Consider the following 21,082-nt stretch of genomic DNA (forward strand, 5'->3'; position numbering starts at 1 on the left):
ATATATATATGACTGTGGCTAATTACCTTTGTCTTAACATGTGTATACTGATGATAAACAAAGCATCACAGTTCATACAAACAGTGTTGTTTATTTGCAATCTGTAAGAAAGCATGTCCAAGCTGTTCTTTGTTTCATTAGAGTTGGGGGGGAAATATTAATTTGTGCCCCAGCATGACCATAATCTGATGACTAAAACAAGTAAAAGATATATATACATATAGATAGATGTTATATTCTATCATAGCATCATAAAGGACCAAATATCTACATACTATCAGACCATGTGCCCAGTTAAAAATTCTTATCAGATAGTGAAACAAGATTCAGGAATGATTTCAGAGCTGCAACACTATGGCTTTCAACACATTTTATGATGTTGTTAGCTTATAAAATTAGCTTAGAACTTTGTGCATAAATTTCTAACATATAGTGAATAATTTGTGAAAATTCTGAAGTATAGTGAATAGTTTTCTCTTGTTAGTTTCTATTGAGAATAACTTTTTAAAAATGCATTCTCTTTTGGAAGCTTTTTTTTTTAACAGGAAATAAGTTTAGAAATAAAAATTTCGGTCTTGAGTACATTAAAGTCTTTTTAATCTTTTTTAATTGATTCACTAGTAGAAGCAAGATAAATTTATCAAACTAATTTTCTTTTTTCCATCCCCTACACAGTGAAATTTTGATTGGTTGCTTATTTTGTTAGCTATCTTCAATCACAAACTTTTATATTTTCACCCCACTATCTATTCTCATCAACAGTCTAGACCTAAATTACATTTCATACATATCTAAAATACATTAGATGCTTTTTTCAGTAGACAACTGTGGACATATTTGAACTTGAATTCCATTATATCTTTTCCACATGATGACTTAATGTCCATCTCAGATAAAATCTGATTTTTTTTTTTTTTTTTTTTTTGCTAAATGAAGTATGAGATCCTTAGAACTTTCATTACCATATTTCTGTTGAAATCCATTTCCTTTCTTTCAATTAATTTTTAAAATAATGAAGAATTTTGTAAATTATTTTGTCATTATGAAGCTGGTATTTCAAACAAATTAATGTGAAATTTTGATGGAAGATTTTAATTTAAATCACTTTAAAGCAAAGTTCAAACTTGATAAAATTGGGCAACATCTTGTTCTTGAAAGCATAATAAACTCCTGCGTGGTTTAAATTTGAAAACAAAACACTGTGTGCATTCAACTCCAGCTATCTTTAAAACTTGTGCTAACGTCTCTTCATGCCATCAGTATGTAAAAAACAATCTTTATCTTTCACTTGTTTCCTGGAGCCATGAAGGGTTTTACTTGAACCCCAGTACTTATTTATGAATCTTGGTACTTATTCTATTGATTTTTTTCTTTTTTGTTTAACCTCCAAGTTATGAAGATGTAAACAAGCACCGGTTGTCATGTGGTGGATTACTGACACAAAGATGCACACAAACACATACAGTGGGCTTCTTTGAGTTTCTATCTACCAGATCCTCTCACAAGGCTTTGATTGGCCCTGGGCTATAGTAGAAGACATTTGCTGCTCAAAGTGCCATGCAGTGGTACTGGACTAGAAACAATGTGGCTTGGAAGCAAACTTCTTAACATGGAGCCATATATATAAAAAAAAAAAATCTATAGGTGCAGGAGTGGCTGTGTGGTAAGTAGCTAGCTTACCAACCACATGGTTCCAGGTTCAGTCCCACTGCGTGGTATCTTGGGCAAGTGTCTTCTATAGCCTTGGGCTGACCAAAGCCTTGTGAGTGGATTTGGTAGATGGAAACTGAAAGAAGCCCATCATATAAATATATATATGTATATATATATATATATATATATGTGTGTGTGTGTTTGTGTTTGTCCCCCCAACATCGCTTGACAATCGATGCTGGTGTGTTTGCATCCCTGTAACTTAGCAGTTCAGCAAAAGAGACCGATAGAATAAGTACTAGGCTTACAAAGAATAAGTCCTGGGTTCGATTTACTCGCCTAGAGGCAGTGCACCAGCATGGCTGCAGTCAAATGACTGAAACAAGTAAGAGAGTAAAAAGAGTATCTTTTTCTTTTAATTTAATTTTAACCTCATTAAATGTGTTTTAACTACAAATCACCATAGATTCTCAAAGCATCGCCATTATCAATGAATTGTATCATAGTTTCTATTGTTTAAAAATGAACTGTTCAGTTTTTTTCTAACTAACATTTAATTCATGATGGTGTTAATGAAGATAATATTTAATGGTTGCTGTTTGTATTCTGTTTAAAATACTGAGATTTAATCATGTGCCAATTTGTTCAATTGGTTCCAATTACTAGTAATTGATAAGAGTAGGTAGAAGTTAACTTAATGAATTGTATGCAAGGCAGAACTACAATTTTCTTTGAAACTTTAAATATTTAAATTTTCTTTGGCTTTTTTTTTTTTTTTTTTTCTTAGCTACTCAATGAATGTTCAGTACAGATAGATTTGAGTTTATGTGCTTCTGTTATTAACATAAATTTATTACATTACTATTGCAACTACTTACTTAAAATATTGCATATTCACGGGCTGTATCATATTTATGTATTTAATAGTTTAGTTGATAAAATGTGATGTAAAATGTATTTAGGTGAAAGTTTTTGTTTATTTGTTTCTTAGTCAGGAAAAAAAGCATTGTTTCAAGACCTGCTTTTAGGGTATCTGAAACTCTTGAGAGGGTATCTGCAAACTGGAAGCTTGTAGTGAATGCAGCAATGGGGTGAATTTTACTTAAGGCATCCAAGGTATCGGGTAATGATATTAAACTGGGCATCCAAGTAGGCCATAGCTGGATTTGAACTCAGAACATAAAGAATTGGAACAAATACTGCAAGACATCTGGTTTTATTTACATTCTTACAGTTTTGCTTATCCACAGATTTGGATTGGTAATTTTTTTTTATCAATTCTAAAAGGATGGAAAGCAAAGTTGACCTCAGTGAGATTTGAACTTGAAACCCAAAGAGTCAGAAGAAATTTTCCATAACATTCTGCCTGATGCTCTAACAATTCTGTCAGTTTGTCTTTTTTTTTTTTTTTTTGAGAGATGAATATTAGCTAAAAGGAAAAATATGTCTTTAGTTGAGAATGTCCTAGAAAGGTATGGGGGTATTATTTGTGATATATTACTTGAGTAAATACAGATTTCAAAACTTGCAATGATATAAATTCAACCAACTTGTTGCATGAGAAAATGGGTATAAAATTAGAATAATCTGTTATCTCTTACCTTTTATTCATTTCAGTTATGCAGCCATGCTGAGACGTCATTTTATGGGTTTAGTCAAACAAATCAAACCCAGCATTTATTTTTAAGACTGATATTTTATTCATCTCTTTTTGCCAAACTACTAAGTTATGGCAATATAAAACAATCTAATCCTGGTTGCCAAGTGTACATGGGGGAAAGAGGAAGGCACACATAAACAAATATGTATATGTACATGGCAGGCTTCTTTCAGTTTCCATCTACCAAATCTACTCACACAAATTGTTTTCTGATATATTGCATGGATGTGCAATATATTGCTGTTATATTACTGCACTTGTCTACATGGAAACTGGTACCAGCTTCATTTCCAAGTAGTAAGGTTGATTGGGAGGAGGACTGTAGAAACACTTCTCGGTATTGGAAAGACTGATATATTGAGAATATAATAAATATTGATTCTTAATGCAAAGAAGATACAATTTAGCTTTACATTAATTTAGACAGAAATATCTTTAAAATGTGTGTGCTTATTGTTTATCTATGTGTGTATGTTATCTATTGGGATTTTGGGCTGCTACAGTAGAAAATAGCTTTTGCTATCTTCCAGCATAGCTTTTACTTCAGTGGAGAGATACACAACTATAATGTCCTACATGACTCTAAATTCTTACTTTAAAAGAATAGTATTCTGTCCACTACTACTATTCAGATAAGTTTTAACAAACTATACAGCTGTATAAATTAATGTACCTAAGGAATTTAGAGTTTATCCAATAATGTTGTAATTTTATATATGTATATATATGTGTGTGTGTGTGTATATAAATATACACACACACATATATATATATACACACATATATATATACATATATATACACACATATATATACATGCATGTATATTAAACATATATACATATATATAATTATATAAATATATATATATATACATACATATATATATACATATATATATATGTATATATATATATGTATATATATATATATGTATATATATATATAATGTATATATATATGTATATATATATACATATGTATATATATATATACATATGTATATGTATATATTATATATACATATGTATATGTATATATATATATATACATATGTATATGTATATATATATATATATACATATGTATATGTATATATATATATATATATATACATATGTATATGTGTATATATATATATATATATACAAGATAAGAAAATGGAGAAATACATCTAAATCAAATATCAATTACCAGATAATACTCAATCACATACTTTATTAAACCACCACATAAGAGACTGTAGGGTTAAACATAAAAAAGCAGAACAAATCAGTGTACATAAAAGAATGTACATAAAAAAGTGTACATAAAAGAGTAATGTTGTATAATAAGTAGAATATATATAAAAGAGAATATAAATATAAGTAAATATAAATATAAGTATAGATTACATCTTACAGCTGTTTCGGCCATGTAGATAAGTATGTCTCATTTTACCAATATTAGCCTTTTATGGTAGGTCAATATATAGATATAAATGAGACATTTACAAAAATATCATAAGGCCTCTTCGGAGATTATGTGATATAAAACATAAAAATATGTGTATATATATGTATGTAGATACATATGTGTAATTTGGTACGATCGTTTCACACTACATCATTGTATTAAATGTAAGTATTACAACAGTTTTTAAATGCTGAGCACTCATCAGCCATTAATAGAGGTTTTCCATTAATACATAATTTTCATATCAAGTGGTAACATTATAGAGAAGGTGATATGTTATTGAGATCTGACTACTATTTCTAGCAGGTTGAACAACATAATATAGACACATCAAATGAATTAGCTAATTATTGTTCTTAATTGTTTTTTTTTTTTTTTGCTTGAATTTCATATTTTCTGCTTGTTATTTTGTCCTTCAGTTAATTGTGTTCTCTGTTCTCAGCAGTTGAGGTGCCACCATAATGCCACACATTGTTTTTGAAAAAATGGTTCAATATGTGATGTTAATATGAAGTGCACACACACACTCTGAATAATTAACATTTTTTAGAAAGTTATGTTCAGGTACTCGACTCATATAACAGCTGTTATAGTGTATCTTTTAATGTTTGTTATGCTACTGTCAGAGATATCGAGTAGTTAGGATATAGGTACCAATCCTGTTTAATAATAATGGTTTATCACTTTACAAATGCACTATGATTAAAAATACATGAAAATGTCAATTTACAAAACCTTTCAGTCTTTGCCAGTACCCACACAAAACCTGCTCTATTAAAGGACTCAGGCATTGTCATTGTTGATTGATTCAGTCAACATTTCATAAAGGAAAGATGAAAATTTATCATTAATTCAGGTTTAGCATCCATCTATCTATTCATCCTTATCTAGATTAGATGAGTTTGCTGAATGCAGTTGGCACCCTCTCAGATAGACATTGTACAAGAATTGTGATGGGGTGGATTCTGATTGTACAATGGATGTGATATTTTGTGTACAAAAGTAGAGGTTTGAGTGGCACTGCTTTAAGTGGTGTGTTTTTCTAATTGATGTGGCTTTATTTGTCCTTTTTATTGTTTTGACACATTCACTCTAGCAGAGCATCCTTTGTAATGAAAATTATTAGTTTTTCTCTTGCTTTTTTAGTTTCTTTATTTGGTAACTGTTGTTTAAGTTTAAGCAGCAGCTGCATTGAACCAGTGATATAAAAAGTACTGTCAGTTTGACTTGTGAAAAATACATCTGCTCTTTAGAAAAGAAATCTTTCAGATTTATAACAAAATAATCATTGTTTTGTATTCACTAATTCAGGAATTGTATGATTGTTGCATGATTCAGGAACAAGAGAGTTCATACCACATTAGACTTGTGATTAAAATTCATCTTTGTGGATAATGTAAAAGATTGTGAATAGTATTATACATTTAAAGGAATTTAACCCTTATATGACCATATTTCTGTTGAAATGCACTGCTTTTATTCCAATCAGTTTTGAAATGGATGGGAGCCTGTGTTTGAAACATAAATTAACATGAAATTTTGATGGAAGGCTTTGATTTAAATTGTTTTTAAGCAGGAAGTTTGTATCCTAGAATGAAGGACAGTTTCAGACTGGTTGTTATCAAAAGGGTTAATAACATGACCACTGAAGGAAATGAATTTTTGAAAATGTTTAAATTTGACTTTTACTGTATTTTTTTTTCTTGGAGAGCATCCAAAAGAAACTTTTTAATACCTCATTTGTGAAATTTGGATGAATATTTTAGGAAATATGACAATTTGAATGGTTACTGAATTGGTCGAAATCTTGCCTAATGGTCTTTGAAACTGAGGTGATAATTATCTTCAAATTACACAAATTAATATTGTCCATGGGATAGTAGTTGCCTCTTTTTTTTTTCAAGTTCTTGGAAATGAAATTTTTTAAATATTTGTTGCAAAGCCTATTTTGTTACATTGTAAGAAACAGTCAATTTTGCAATGCTTTCAGACCTAACTAAATCCAAAAGTACTTGGCACATTTGTTGTAGGTATAGAACTAAATAAGCCCTTCTGATTTTAGGACATGACACCATTTCAATATAATTGTAATGGACCATTAAAAATGGCTATAAATGGTAGTTTTGGATCAGGACACCCACACAAGTTGAATTTTTTCCATTTTGACCAGTATTTCCCCAATTTTTTTTCACCATGGCCATGTAAAGGATGGGAGGAAGCTTTTTAGGAAACAAATTTTTTTGAAAATTCATGTCTTCCCCCTACCCAGACTGATTTTGGCGAATTTCTTTTTGCAATATGCACTTAAAAGCAATAGAAGTCCTTTTGAAAAATAGAAAGAAAAAAAAGTGAAAAAATTTTAGATGAAAAGGTGTGTGATTTAAAGAAGATTTAGATGTTGTTTTTAGCACATACCATCACCACCAGATGGTTGAACTGCATGTAGACCTAGATTTAAAAAAGCAAAATGTGAAAATTCCTTGCTTTTGCATTAAAAACATCTGTAACTTACAGCAAACTTGTAGGAGAGAGAAAAAAAGACAAATATGTATACACAATCACAAATTATCTGTATTCAAAATTTAGAAGAAAACAACAAAAAAAAAATCACATCAGACTTTAATAGTCTACAAAATAATATTCTTTGCACAGTATAGTTTTTATGGGCAAAATTTGACCAATATTTCTTGAAGTAAAATTAAATTTACATGTACAAGAATATCTGCTAGGTAAAATTTGGACCTCGCACACCACATATGAAAAACAGCGAAAGAGAATAAACAAAATTGACAAATCCATGTTAAGTTTTGTCTCTAGAAGACTTATTATGTAGCTCAAGTTAGTCCATTTTTGCATAGAAATTTGTTCAATTAGCTTGTCTGTTTTTTTTTTAATTTTGGCTCAAACTCAATATTTGAAGCCTTGGATTCATGTTCTGTTTCAGCTCTTGCCATGTGGGAATATGTCAGTTTGACAAGTAGCATCAGTACGTGCTAATCCTATAGAACAGCTGTGGTCCCCCCCCCCTTTTATTGACTTTGCACTTTTACACCATCTCATTACCAGATTTAGTAATGGCTGTATCAAATTCGCAAGAAATTTTTCTTTCATATGGTATAAAAATCTTGAAGGAAATTTTTTTCCTAAGTGAAAATCAATGATAAAATTTTCACTTTTATATTTCATAACAATTATCTTTTTTACCCCCATTGATTTCTATTGCAAAATATAGCAAAAAAAGTCTTCTTTGTGACTATATCATTTTCAACACAAATTAAGTTACAGTGCTCCAGCACATGGTCCCGTTTTTGCTTTTGGCTGCTGAACAGTATTCCTCATTCTGGTTCAAACTTTGTGAATGGTCTGAAATACAAGGGTGACTGAGGGAACCTGACACGGTATTTAAGATTTTGATCAGAAGTATATAAGAAAGTTCACATCCAGTACTTCCAAATATTTAATTGTCCTCAAATTATGTATTTTGACATGAAAATGATCAAGCAAAAAGGATTTTTTTCATAGTTAAACTACTTGTCTCCATTCTGCAGAGCTCTACTGTGATACCTACTTAAATTATATCATACAAATCTCATGTTCATATTTAGGCTTAACTAAATTTCTTTCTAATATTTTTGAAGCTATGTTTAGATAAAATAGGTTTTTGAGCTTATTAGAAGCAGCTAGTTTAAGACTATTAACATCTGTGGAGAGGGTGTAGGGTATTGGCTTTGAATGTTTTACATATAATTGTTTCTAACCAAATTAAAGATCCATATAACATATTAGAACATGAAATCTTTTGCTTTTTAATCGATGAAAGAAATAATTTAATGTAGAATGTTTAATACCTTCAATTTTCTTTTGAAACCAAACCAAACTGCAGCTCTGAGTTGTGGATGCTAGTATTCAGACAGCTATAAAGCAAAGTTTAAGAGAAGCTCAAAAGTTTTCAGATATGGAGAAATTTAAGAGCTGTTCATTTATGTGAACTGTGTAGTGATTTACTTTTTATTTGTTTGTGCTGATATATTTTCAATAACTTTAAAATTAAACAGTTAGAATGCTTCGTTAATTCCAATTAATTTAAACTACTTGCAAGAAATTAGTTTTAAGCTACCTGGAAATTTGCTTTCTAGGTTTAATCCTGCTTTCATCTTTACTGCTAGAAACCTTTCATGTCATTAAAGAAACCTTTCATGTCATTAAAAAAATTTTTTTTTTTCACAAATTAGGTCAACCATTTCATGTTTTACTGTGTTGTGTAGGTGGACATTCCTTACAAGTTTGTCTGCCAAGCCTTTCATTTAAAATATTTTATTTTACCCTACTTTTTTCTTCTTTCATTTCATTTTTTGTCAAGTAACAATTAAAAACTGATCAACTGTTTCATTTTTAAGTGACTAGATGGTGATATATAAACACCAACTGTTTTATCTAAATGGGAATGTAATGTTCTCATTTAAAATAATAAACTGCTAATTATTTACTGATTCTGTCGCAGAAAAAAAAAATCATGCTATCTGCTCATATCATAAACAAACTTTAGTTCTGTGTAAGCACAAATCATTTCCAACAATAATATCATTAACAAAGCTTTAATTACTTAAACAGCAAATATATATATATATAATGTGTGTGTGTTTGTCCATTATGCCATCATCATTTAATGGTTACTTTTTAGCTGAAACAAATTTTTTACAAGTGGATGATACCAACCATCACTTATTTCCAAACAATGTAATATTTCCCATGGCTAGACATGTTTTTCACGGAAGACTGGAAACAAATGAATTTGCTTGTGCGACACTACATATTTTACAAGTATCATGTGATGTCAAGAGTACACACATTCATTTATAGATATATATTTATGACAGGTTTCTTTCAACCTCCATCTACCAAACCCACTAACGCACTCATAAGGCTTTGGTTGGCTCAGGGCTATAATACAAGACACTTGAACTGAAACTGAGATCACATGGTTGGAAAACAAGTTTCTTTACTACACTGCCGCACATGCTCACACACACACATACACACACACACACAAAATTAAATAAATGACAAGGGAAGAGGAAATTATGTAATGAACTTCAGTAGCTTACTGCTGTTTCTGCTAGAAGATGCAGTGCACTCAGAGCAGAGCACTTATTCATTTCCTTATACCTTCCTTGGAGCTCCAAGGAAGCTATAAGATGATGCACATGTACTCATCTTTGAATGCACTGCATTTTATAGCTGAAACAGCTGTAAGCTTATGGAGTTCATTACATAATTTCTTTGTATCTTGTCATTTATCTAATTTCAAGTTAGGCTCTATACTCAACTAATGCTTTATTCTGAAGCATATGTTTATTGAATTCTAACACCAGATTATATCACTATATCTAAGCAAAATAAATATATAAGTTCATAAATCATATAAGTGCGCAAATGGAAAACAGACACAGAAGGTCGCCAATTCCTTGTTAGTTATCGGTCAGAGGGTCAAACGCTATTTCATGCCTTACAATGTGTGTGTACATGCATACATGTGTGTGTATACAACCGAAGTGACAATCTAACATTTTCAAGTACAGTTATTAAAATTTCTTTGATTGAGTAACAATGCAAGGGTTCTTTTACAGAATAACAAAATGCCACTAAGCTAGAATATTTCCTAAGATGTGGTGGACCACTTCCCAGGTGTTTGTCTTAGTTGCAAGGGATTGCTAGGAATCATTCATAACTCTGGTCAGTCAATCTTCCTCGGGCATTTGCAGCTGCCTTTCATCTTAAATTATTGTGTATGAATGAGATGGACTTCTTGTAGACTTCTCGAATTTGAAAAGAGTGTGTTGTGCCAAGTAGAGAGGTGACAATACAATGATCACTTTGCATATTATAATATCTGTAAATAATGTTTCTGTCAGCCTACCAAAGATCCTACTGCACCTTTTGAGTATCTATTCCTTACACTGAACACATAGCATCAACTTCCAACTTCCCTTCTATTCAGTGAAAAAAACTTTGAGTTTTTCATGCTTAGCCTTCAAGATCAAATTCTAAACTGAAAAGTTTCTGTATTGATTCATGTTTCATTTTTCAGTTTTTAATTACTCAGCATATTTAATCTCTTCACCATTATCACCACCAATCACTAGAATGCTTAAATTGTATTTATTTAGTTTGCTTCTCTTTTTTTTTAAGTATGAAGTTGTCTTATTTTTAGTCTGCAATGTTGTTACATGGAATGATTCCAATCAGGAATTTAATCTTAATTTGCAACTTCGTTTGAGCAGTTATCACCAAAACATTTTTTTAATAATTGCTTTATCTCATTAACTTTTTATACATAGCAGCAGTAACATTTTCTATTCTATAACAATTATAGTTTTATAGTGAATTCTCAAGCGTTATATTATTTGGATAATTCTATAATAGTTGCATAATGTATGAAATTTATTATCTTCAGGTTACATGGTACTCTTTTTGAAATAGGTTTGTGTTAGCAGTAAATCTGTGTTTGTTGTCCATGGTACAGAGCCAAATGATAGCAAAAAATTTCATAAACTTTAATAATCTTGCACACTGATGAAGAATTTATGATTCTTTTTGTTTTCATTTAATCATAAGCCTGACAGTTAAATTAATAATGTATAAATTATAATTTATGAACGATTCTCACAGATTCTTTAAAATTTAATTTCTCAGTGTTTAATTTATTAAACTCAAGGCCTATTCCTATATTAAAATCATTTTCTGTACACTTTTGATCTGCAAAGAGTTTGATTTAGAATCAAATATTCAAAAACAAAAATAATATGGTTTAATAATTTATCGTATGATTAATTAGTTCACTTAAACTGATTGCAAGTGTTGTTTTACAGTTGGAAGCAGTTAAAAATATTCAGCAATTTTTCATTTTCTTTAATTTTTGCTTTTTCCTAGCTTCAGCCATTGGCCTCTGTCCATGTTAGGATGTTGCCACGTTCAAAGGCTTAGTCTATTACAACAGTGCTAGACCTTATTACTTTTAGTTTGATAACTATTTTGTTGCTCTATATTGGTTGAATCACTGAGTTAAGCTTTGTGCAATTACACTAGTAGTTACATAAACACAGACATAGACTCATATACGCACACACATCTATTCCCCCCCACTCTTTATATGTATATACACACACACACACACGTATGACGTCCTTCTTCATAGTTTACGTCTACTAAATTACACTCATAAGGTATTGGTCAACCTAACGTTCTAGCAGAATACACTCTAGTGCCATGGAATCAAATGTAGATCCACCTGGTTGTGAAGTAAATCTGGCCAGTTTTCTTAATATACAAAATCCCTTATACGATATCTTTTACTTATTTCTTTTTGTTTTATTTAATCATAAGCCTGACAGTTAAATTAAATTTTAAAGAATCTGTGAGAGTTCTTCATAAATTATAATTTATACATTATTAATTTCTCTGCAGCCATGTTAGAGCACCACCCCCATCATCATCACTGTTTAGCGTCTGTTTTCCATGCTGGCATGGGTTGGATGGTTTGACTGAGAACTGGTAGGCTGAGAGGCTGCACCAAGCTCCAATCTGATTTGACAAGGTGTCTACAGCTGGATGCCCTTCCTAATGCCAACCACTTTGTGAGTGTAGTGGGTGCTTTTTACATTCCACTGGCACAGGAGCCAGTTGGACAGCACTGGCATTGGTCATGCTCAAATGGTGCATTTTGCGGCACTGGCATCAGGTGCCAGTGAGGTGCCACTGGCATCAGCCATGCTTAAATGGTGTTTTTTACATGTCACCAGCATGGGTGCCAGTCAAGCGGCACTGGCATCGGCCACGACTATAATCTCACTTGGTTTGCCATGTCTTCTGAAGCACAGCATATCTCCAAAGGTCTCAGTCATGCTTCACCACCTCATCCCATGTTTTCCTGGGTCGATCTCTTCTGCAGGTTCCTTCAACTGCTAGGGTGTGACACTTCTTCACACAGCTGTCCTAATCCATACACATCACATGACCATACCAGCACAGTCATCTCTCTTGCACACCACACCTGCTGCTTCTTATGTCCAACTTTTCTCTCAGGATACTTACTCTCTGCCGTGTACGCACACTGATATTACACATCTAGTGGAGACTGTAGTAAACATTTGCCCTAGCTGCCACACAGTGAAACTGAACCTGGAACCATGTCGTTGGAAGCAAATTTTTTACCACACATCCACACCTTATGTTTTGTTTTATGAAGTAACAAGGATTAGGTTTTGTTGTATGCTGAGCTTTCCAAAGTCTTATGTTATCTACTCTCCTTCTTTGTATATTTTCTACAAATATCCTTTAAGCTTCTGCTGCTAAGTCATATATTTTTATCTTTCTTTTATGTTGTTTATTTTAAAGTACCTAACATTTTCCTTTTGTGTTACATATCTACAATTTATTGGACCATTTATTGCCAGTTGGCATTGAAAACATCAACTATTACCATATATCTAAAGGTAAACATAATTAAACAAGACAGGTAATGGATATATAATTACTACTTGAAAAATATGCTTGAATACCTAGAAGATGCCATAGCAACAAAATATCCTTCAGTCTTTTTTAGAGGTTCTTACCACTCTAAATCAGTGACGTCGTGATATTCTTTTCCCAAGCATCTGTAATGACTATTGTTGTTGTTGTTGTTGTTATTATTTAAGGTAGCGAGCTGGTAGAATCATTAGCATGCTGGCAAAATGCTTAGCAGTATTTCATCTGTCTTTACATTCTGAGTTCAAATGCCGCCAGGGTCAACTTTACCTTTCATCCTCTTGGGCTTGTTAAATTAAGTACCAGTTATGCACTGGGATTGATGTAATCACCTAGACCCCTCCTCCAAAATTTCAGGCCTTGTGCCTATAGTAGAAAGGCTAATTATTATTATTATTATTTCTTGTCTTTTATCTTAGTAGAAAAAAAAAGATATGAGATGTGTTCTTTATCTGTAATCATTCATTTCATCTTTGTGGTGGTGAATTTCTTCTACTTGCTGTAGAAAAGCACCTCCACCAAATGTTCTCAAAATAACAAGAAAGGCATATCCAGAAAGAAAGAGATATCTGATCTCAGAAGTTTAGATTTTAAAGGTGATGTGACTCAAGCTTGAAATAATAGTGATATGGTGCTTTAGCATAGAAAATGGTTACTAAAATGATGTCATATTTCTTGTATTATATGTGAAGTGAGATAATAGATGAACTTTTGAATGGGGCCTTGTTGTCATCACTTCCCTGCGTAGCCATAGAGTTAAGACATCCGCTTCCCAACTATTTGATATCAGGTTCAGTCCCACTACATGACACCTTGGGCTAAAGTCTTCTACTTTACCTCTAAGCCTACAACAGCCTTGTCAGTAGATTTGGTAAATGGAAACTGAATAAAGCCTGTTGTGTGTGTGTGCAGACACACTACCACATACTATCAAGTGTGTTTGTTTGTGTCTCTTTGTCTTGGCGTCACATGGTGTTGCAGATGAGCATCACTGTCATACAAGCAGTATCATTCATTCCCAATCATCTATGAAAACATCTCCAATTGTGAAGAGATATTACACTGCTAGAAAACGGGTTAGGGTCAGCAACAGGCTGTATAAAATATGCCTCAGTGAATTCTATCTAATCCATGCAAATATGGGAAAGTTAAAACAATGAAGATGAGGAATTCTAAGATAACCTCAGCTAAGAACAGAGACCAAAATTTGAACTAAGCTCTCAAAGCTGTCATCTGTATTTTTAATCAATCTCTGATTTATGTCATTTTGAAAATTATTTCCAGCTATTTCTAGGTTTTTAGATGTAACTTCATTGATGAAAATGTCTTTAGAACTAAAATTGCTATTTATGATTTTTAAATAAAACAAATTGTTTTTGTTATGCTCTTTAAATCAGTATGTGTGTTTGTGCATACAATTGAAGTTAGTAGCTTTCTTTTATAGCCATTTGAACAGCTATATGTACTTTAAATTACTATTTACATTGCTACTTTGACAACGCAATCAGTACTGGAGACGGAACTATTAGTCTATCTGCAATGTAAAGGGATTAGAAATAGATTAAGGAATTGCTGCCTTTTAAAACTAGCAATGGCTGCTTTTTCTTTTTCTTTTTTTTGCTTAAAAAGGTAGGATGTAGGTAAAAATATGATGCTGTATGGGTGTGAGTGTGAGATATTGACAGTAGCTAGATAAAACTGAGTGGAGCATGACTTGATATGTAAAAGAATTTGGAGTAAATTAACATTCGTTGGTGATGTGTTAGGTATAAGATGGTGAGAAAACTGATAGGTTGCTTGGAGATCTAATATGAATATGATGCTGGCTATAGGCTAATTGGAAGCTGGTAAGGGTTGAAATAAAATAGTTGCTCTTGAGGAATTTGCAAAAGGTAACTAATAGAAACACTAATGAAGATCCATGTAACCATACAAGTTTTTAAAAATCAACAATTAAAAGGCTGATGGTGTTGATATCCAAATAACTTCTCTTTCTTTCTCTCTCTCCCTCCTCTGTTAATTTGGCAAATTGTACTAATAGACAGTGTCATGTGTTATTTATACGCCAAAGTAAAAATATTATTTGTAATGTTCCATTTTGGTAATCATGGTAACTACCTGCATAAAAAATTGGCTCAGAGAACCTTCTAGGTCCAATAAAAGTAGTTTCTCAAATCACATGGCTTCTGCCCTGAGTGCAGTTATTTTTATTTATAATTGAATACACCAAGTTATAGCGTATATCAAAATGAAACATTCTGTATAATATCAGAAAGTTTGTGAATTTCCTTATAGGTGTTGTTTTATGTACCATATTAAATTACTTTTCCAATAATACCTTGCCATGAGAAATTCTGTTATATTTCTGGTACAGCTGACTCCTGAAGATTTTTCATACTTTTTTTTTTTTCATATAAATCCACAATAAAGTATTGTTAAATACTAAAATTACATTTATTTTATTACTTTTGAGCTGATTTATTTTCAATATATGACACGATTTTGACTTCAGTGGCTAGTTACCTTTATTTTTATACAAAAGGAAGAAAGTTCTTAACAAAAAATAAATTCACTGAAACTTACTAGTGAACCCAATTAAAAATATTTAGTAATATTTGTATTAAATCAGTGGTTCTCAACCAGAGTCTATGTGGCCCCTAAGGTCCATATAAGATTTTGGGGGGTCCACTCAACAAAATAGTAAACTGCGGATCTACAATATTATTTTAAGGTGCCCCTGAAGAAATTTTGCTTTAGATGTATGTATTGCAAGAAACATGTTTCTTCTTGAAAAGCAAAATAGGAATTTTGAAAGAAGTTTCTATAAAACTACTTTTTAAGCATTGAATAGCTAGTGAGGCGGGGCCACCAGAATAAAATAACAATCAAAGGGGTGCATAGATAAAAAATGGTTGGGAACTCCTAAAAAGAAAAATTTTGTCATGCAAGAATATTTTGTTTGCTGTTATTTTTCAGCAGCCAAGAGAGCTTGCAATTTTTCATGGAGTTAAAATGTTATGTTGCAATGTTCATACTTTTCCTGAGAGCATGAGTAATATAATCTGAGTTTTATCTAGCTATCAGCTTAGACTAACATTTCTGGTGTTCTGTGGAAAGAACAAGTAATATTTCCTACAGTGCTTACTTAATTCATCATTTTTATCCCCAATGATTATTGTTATGATATAGTAGAACAACAGTATACCCAAAGGCAAATAAATGGGACCCTTGGCCATATCTCAGCATGACTGAACAAGCATTACAAGCTAGATATGAGACAGCTTGTATAAGTTGTTGAAGAAAGGCAACATGCTAAATTTCATATCAATGTTTTTGAGACAAAATTTTTATTGTAAAACTAAATACTCATTTGTATAATTCCCTTGAGCTGGATATGAGATAGACTTGTAATTTTATGTAAATAAGTCTGTTATGTAATAGAAATGGTTGAAGCTTTATCAGATGCTGTATTTACTATCTGCTACTGCTGCTATAAATACCCTTGTAAACCACCACTTTTCAGTTTAACAGCAGAGTGGAAATTAAAGCCTTATTTTAATTGACTTTCCTTTTGGATTATTCTTTCTTCAATTTAACCCTTTAGCATTCAGATTAATTTATCAAATCTAATGCTTATTTATCCACATTTTAAAAAATTAACCACATAGTACTTTGTAGCTTCAAGGTTTTGAAAATGAGCTGGTAGGTATATATGCCTATTTAAGATGTCACCATAACTGGTTTAATCAAAGAGAAGCATGAGAAAAATATATCTAAATTAAAAGTTGTTTTGAAATTTAATAAGACCCCGAATAATAGTAGATATAAACTTCCAGGTACATCTGTATTGCTTTCATAACACCTTTTAGGAAGTGGATGATATGAGTGTTATATTGTTGCCATCCGGGAAACCATGACATGAGCCCTAGGATCTATTTAAAAATTTACTTTTGCTCCTACTACCACAACATAGGATGCCTTACACTTTATGTGACCCTTCAAACTCAACACTGTTTGAACATATCTTCAATTTTCCTCTGAAACTGTTGCAGTGATGAATAAGTCAACCTGACTTTCCTAAGGTAGAAAGAATCTGTTAAGGGGGTACATCTCTAAGGGATGAACATTTAGTCAAAGAAGTTGAACTATTGCAATCAAATGCCCCAAATGCTGACATTTGTTTTCTCAATGTTTAAGAACATACCATAGCAGTTAGGGAATGAACTCCATCAGGAGATATAAAACTGAAGATAGATATAAGTGTGCTCCAACTAAAATACCAATATTCCTAAAAATCACATTGACTTATCTACCCTGGCTCTTGGCAAAGCACCTACACAACCACCCAAACAAACATTACTAATGAACTCCTTGTGAACTTTATACTCCATCACTCTACTCACTTTAAAATATCTATTGAAAGATATTGATCTGGCAGTAATAATGTACTATGTTGTTTTATATTTTTGTTGTGGGGAGGGGAATGTAATAATTTTATGTATATAATACTGTATTCAACAAACAATAGATGCTAAAATTACTACCTGCTGTTGCTGCTATAAATACTTTCCTATGCTATTGCTACTATTTACCAGTTGATGTCATCCTGATCTAAATTTTGGAATATACCTTATTTGGCCTAAAAATATAAACATTATGTCCTAGGCTTTAGGAAATAAGCTCAAGGATCTCTGTATGTTGATGATTTTTCTGCGTATAGGGGAAAGAGCAGCATTTCAACTTTGTGTAATCTATATACATATTTATTTCATATTTTCCAAATAAGGACATACTGTACAGTATTGTCAACTAAAGTGATTTTAGTAATACAAATTAACTTGGTAATAGATTTCCATCATTACTTGGGTCTAATATTTGTCTGAAAATTCATTTTCTAACCATATAAACAAAAGTTCATACTAAAATGCTGAAAATATTAAACATTCTAAGTTTTTAAGTTACACACATTAAGGAACTGACTGTGGATTATTACTCTAGCTCTATGATTGATAAAGGTTGGATCTATGAAACAGGCTGAACGTTGGACTTAAAACCGAAGTTAGTAGAGTGGTAGTTGATAAAAAAAAGTTAACTGGCTGTGGACTAAATATAAATTGTTATACAATGTGTTAAAATTTCCTCTTCACAAATATTAATTTGACTGTTTTCTACACTGAAAATAGTCCAATCAGATTTAAGGGTTTCTACCAAGGAATATCTAGTAAAAGCAAATTTCTTTCTTAGAACAAAATTAATAAAGCTTGGATTTGGACTCATGGTTTAACTCTTATTTTATAGATACAATGTTTCTTTCATAAATTTAGTAGGGATAAATTGTTTGTAAATTCCTTAATAAACATAACTAACACTGTGTAACCATACTTCTGTTATTATAAACTGCCTTTATTTCAAATAATTTTTTAAATAATGAAGAATTTAGTAAAATAACTTCATTAAGCTGGGATCAGGAATAACTTAGCATAAAATTTTGATGGAAGATTATGATTTAGACCACTTTAAAACAGTAAGTTTATAGAACTTGGAATGGTCTCAGGCAGGTTAAAAAAAAAACACTCAGTATTGTTATTTTCATTTAACCCAGACAAGTTAGTGGTGCTAAAACATTGTCTGATTATTCATATTGGTTATGTATGTTTTGTGGTTTTAATCAATATAAGAAATATGATTAGTCTAATTACAAATAGAGGATTCAATGGCACCATAAATTGATGAGTTAAAGGCCAAGGTTTTGTTTGCCAATTCCATAACCCTACTTACAACTACAGTTCATACCAAAAGTTTATTTATAAGACCATCTCCAGAAAGAAAATGTACTAAACTGGTTTTACAATATTTATAAATGGATATTTATATATGTTGTATGACGTAATATAGCAAGTGACTAACAGTTCATTATAATACTATACTTGACTAGTACTTACTATAGTTGTATAAACTTATAGTTGACCATATTTGTTGTAAGTCAAACTTTAGTGACAACAAAGAAATAGACCAATGTGTAAGGAATTTTGTTGGCATCATAGCCATTCATTTGCATTCTGATTACCTAAATATTGTCTACAAGAAGATAGATGAAGACAAGAGAAAAAAAAAAGACAAATTAATTCCATCTTAGCTATAATGGAAAGACTGCAGAAGTAGATAGAAAAAGTAGTTCATCATCATGATGAACAGGCCAGAGCATATATGTATTCTCATGTGACCTGTTGTTTTCCATAAACCCAGTAGGAAAACAAAAACTGTGTTTGAAAACACACTTTACAGTTATTTACAGACTGTTTAACCAAAACTTCTAGTAGTTATTTATTGGAACACAGTCATAATATTCACTTTAAACAACAATGAAATATGTGATAAAATATATTAAAAATTTTTGGAGGTTGCTTTTTCTCTTTGTGATGTAGGTTATCGATTTAAAGAAATTCTTAATGGTTTCTATAAAAGATGCATTTTACCTCTAAACTGTGAGCTTTTGAAACATATTGCTTTTTATACTTTATACTCTTGCCCTCTCTTTCTATCATAGTTTTTTTTTTTTTTTTCCAGATAAGATTGCATTAAAATTGCTTTGGTGAGTTACCAGATTTATCAACTTATCTCTTATTTGAATCTTTTTACCTTTAGTCTTGTAGGCAATGAACTTCACTTGAGGCTTTGCTTATGTGTCTGAAATTGGTATTGGGTGCTTTTCAAAAGTAGAGATGAATTGCTACTACTTGTCTTTGAGATTAAGCAGATTGTGAATTCAAAAGAATTAACAAATCAAATCCAGTAGCTAGTATTGTTCCAAACAATGATACTTTAGGCATTTAATGGTCCTTCTGTCTAGTAATAAAGGTGCTTGTGTAGAAGACATTTACTTCAACATTGTTCAGTATTCCACATTGGCTGTTAAGGAGCTTAATTCATTATCATCTAACCCTTTAGCATTCAGATTATTCTGTCAAATGTAACACTTTTTCATTCACGTTCTTTCGAATTAATTATGCATTATCTTGAAGCTTCAAGATTGTGATGATGTGATTGTTTATTTTTAGAATGACATTGTAAGATAGATATGAGAGGCCAAATCTGGCCAGTTTGAACATAATACACGTAGAATATTTGGGCAGGATACAGCTACGTGTGAATGTCCTCTTTCCATACTGGATGCACATGCCATGTGCTTCTAGGCAGTTCTTATTTAGGGTTATTGCCTTCCTAGACTGGTCAATAAATCATGTCTTAGTCATGTTCTGCTTTTGACATTGTTTCAAAGGCTCAACACCCTTCCTAACATAACCAACAGGCTGTTCTGGATGCATTTCATTGTCACCAGTGCAAGAGAAGTTGTCATGTTCATGACAAGATTAAAGAGTCCCTTTTTTACTTATTACTGTCTCTGTTCATTTATCAGCCACTTACTGAGAGGTATTGGCTGCATTTTTTTTATGGCACCAGCACTAGAGAGGTTCCTTTGTCTCCTGTAGAACTAAAGATTTCTCTCTACTCTATTGTCTACCTTCCAAGGTAAACATAGCCAAGACAGTGAAAGTAGAGAAGGAAGGGAAGAGTGAGTGAGGAAGAAAACAGTGATAGGAGTGAGATGTTAGAGGAGTGAGTAATAGAAAAGAACTAGTAATAACTATGTATAGGTTATTAGTGTGGAGAATAAATAGAAAAAAAAGCAGCATAAATAGAATGATGGAATTACAGAAAATATGATTGATGATAAGAGAGCATGTTAGTAGATAGTAATAGAGGTGGGTAGTTGGTAATGGAGAGCTT

At 31.7% G+C, this 21,082-nt stretch overlaps 1 protein-coding gene across 17 annotated transcripts in view; it reads left to right on the top strand.

Annotated features, from left to right (window-relative positions):
- The window catches only part of LOC115216989 (plasma membrane calcium-transporting ATPase 2), a 330,524-nt gene that overhangs the window by 51,347 nt on the left and 258,095 nt on the right, over positions 1 to 21,082 (top strand). For 13 of the 17 annotated variants that reach the window (XM_036507543.1, XM_036507544.1, XM_036507526.1 and 10 more), the window contains one exon: positions 19,862 to 19,886. The exons of the other annotated variants lie outside the window; for them this stretch is intronic. The gene's annotated coding sequence lies outside the window, so the exon portion shown is untranslated. The remainder of the gene's footprint in view (positions 1 to 19,861; positions 19,887 to 21,082) is intronic. 17 annotated transcript variants of the gene reach the window in all.

This window comes from Octopus sinensis, linkage group LG11 (assembly GCF_006345805.1).
Source record: "Octopus sinensis linkage group LG11, ASM634580v1, whole genome shotgun sequence".
Taxonomy (NCBI): domain Eukaryota; kingdom Metazoa; phylum Mollusca; class Cephalopoda; order Octopoda; family Octopodidae; genus Octopus; species Octopus sinensis.